The sequence below is a fragment of the Gossypium hirsutum genome, chromosome A02 (genome assembly GCF_007990345.1).
Source record: "Gossypium hirsutum isolate 1008001.06 chromosome A02, Gossypium_hirsutum_v2.1, whole genome shotgun sequence".
NCBI classification, from domain to species: domain Eukaryota; kingdom Viridiplantae; phylum Streptophyta; class Magnoliopsida; order Malvales; family Malvaceae; genus Gossypium; species Gossypium hirsutum.
In genome coordinates, this window is record NC_053425.1 from 79,587,188 (window position 1) to 79,589,943 (window position 2,756).

Sequence of the window (2,756 nt, forward strand, 5' to 3'; positions counted from 1 at the left end):
AAAGATAATGTTACTACATTTATCTTTTGTCCCACCATAACTGAATAGAGTAGCAGCAGGCAATCTTTCGAGATTGTAGAATTATAGTTGGATAGAATGAAACTATTTTTTAGGAAATGATACTAAACCTTGTAGTGGGGCTTCAAAGTTACCCTGTCAATGGTGTAGCAACCATTCCTAGAGACCGTCCATTTTGTACCCTCAACACAAACATCAATAAGTATGTGGTTTAATTTTTTTGCTATCATTGTCTTGACAAAATTACCATATTCATCGGGACCATTAAACAACCCGTATTGTGCATTTATCGAGTCGGCATCAAAAAATACTGAAGCACCCCGCACATATAGAAAAGAATTTTCACGGGTGTAAAACTCCTTTACTACTTTAGGGAAAACATCGTCAAGATGGAGACAAAAAATCTGCCATCCATGTTGCTCCAAGACTGAGGGAATGGCTTCAGTATAGCCTACGAAAGGGGTATCTTAAAAAAATCCTTTTTCCATGCACAGAGGGTGTTTGGAGATGTTGTTGTGGTATTTGGTTTATGTAGTCTTACTAAAGAATGTACAGGGCTATGCAGTAGTAGAAGTAGATGGTGCTTGATGAGCCATTGTCAGGAAGATGGTAATTGTAAGAGTGAAAAAAATGAGACCTTTAAAAGTTTGGGATGAAAACAGAGAGCAAAATAACTTAGAAATAAAGTGAAGGTAACAGTGAAGAGGAAACTGAATTGTGAGTGATAATATTGCGCCTTAATCATGGTTTGACATAAGTAACAGTAAATATTTAAGCAGGAAAAATGAAATACTAAGTAAATTTATTAAACTAAAAAGTGGCTAATAGAATGAGTGGGCTGAGGCCTATAAACCTGGGCCGCAATGTACCTACAATAAAATGAAAATAAAATTTAAATAAATTTATTGATTCAACTGAAATAAAGAAAATAACATAAAATAATTGAATAAACATTACAGTGAAATACCTAGGCATATTATATAGCATGAAATACCTTGGCTTTTCTTTCTCCTACAACAAAGCCACTAGCATCACACATCAATTCGAACAACAAAGTCCAATTTGGTGCAGTGACTACTGGTGTTGTGGTCAATCACTTCTTCACTTCCTCAAATACTTGCAAGCATGACCTATCAAAATTAAAAGATTTGTTTTGTTCCAATAATTTGCAAAGAGGTTTGGATATTTTGGGAAAGTCCTTGATAAATCAATGATAGAATCCTGCGTAACCGAGCAAGCTTCGGATACCTTTTACTATAGTAGGTGGTGGCAATTTCTCAATAACCTCAATTTCGGATACCTTTTACTATAGTAGGTGGTGGCAATTTCTCAATAACCTCAATTTTTTCTTTGTCAACGACAATTCATTTTTCTGAAATCTTATGTCCCAGACCAATGCCCTCACAGACCATGAAGTGGCATTTTTCCCAATTCAACACAAGATTGGTTTCTCTATACCGACAATGAACTAACTCTAGATTTTACAAACAGTCTTCAAATGTATTGCTAAACACCAAGAAGTCGTCCATAAACACTTCTAAGAATTTCTCCACCATGTTTGAAAATATTGCCATCATGCAACATTGAAAAGTTGTAGGGGCATTGCATAATCCAAATGGCATTCTTCGAAATGAAAAAGTTCCATACAAACATGAGAATGTAGTCTTCTCTCAATCAGTAGGAGCTATGGCAATTTGGTTGTACCCTTAGTATCCATCAGAAAGTAGTAGAAGGTTTTCCCAACTAGTCTGTCCAATATTTGATCGATAAATGACAGAGGGAAGTGATCCTTCCTTGTTTCTTTATTGAGTTTTAAATAATCCATGCAAACCCTCCATTCTGTGATAGTATGAGTGGGAATAAGTTCATTGCTATTTTTGCTTACCACAGTGACACCCCCTTTTTTAGGTACAAACTAAACAGGGCTCACCCAAGAACTATAAAAAAATTAGGTATATGATTCCAGCATCAGTCCATTTGATAATCTATTTTTCACAACTTTTTTCAAGATGGGATTCAGTCTCCTCTATTGCTCAGTAGATTTGCCATGGCAAGCCTCCAGTATTATCTTCTACATGCAAATTGTTGGACTAATTCCCTTGATATCTGCAATTGACCACCCCAAGTTTCTTAAATTTCTTAAAACTTCCAATTATTGAGCCTTTTGATCTCTTGTTAACTTAGTAGAGATAACTATTGTCAATATGTTGTTATCTCCTAGATACACGTACTTCAAATGTACTGGCAAAGGCTTTAATTTCAACCTAGGAGGGTCTTCTATGGATGGTCGAGGAGGTTTAAAAGAACAGTCGGACAGATTTAATGATTTGAAACTTCTCCTTGATCCATTTCCAATTTGCTAAACTTCCATCAATTTATCAAGATTTGTAATCATGTCTGCGTCAACCAACTCACATACATCTGCATCATTTTTTGAATTGTTAGAACAAAAGTCTTCAATTTTTTCTTGTATTGTTGTATCAATAATCTCAATAGCATGGCATTCTTCATTAGTATCTGCACACTTCATAGCATCAAAGACATTAAAAGTTAACTGTTGATCATTAACTCTCATAGTTAATTCACCTTTTTGGACATCAATTAATGATCTACCTATTGCTAAGATAGGTCTCCCATGTATGATTGGTACCTCTTTATCAGCCTCACAATCCAGAATAATAAAATCTGCTGGAAAAATAAATTTGTCAACTCTTACCAACACATCTTCAATTTTACCT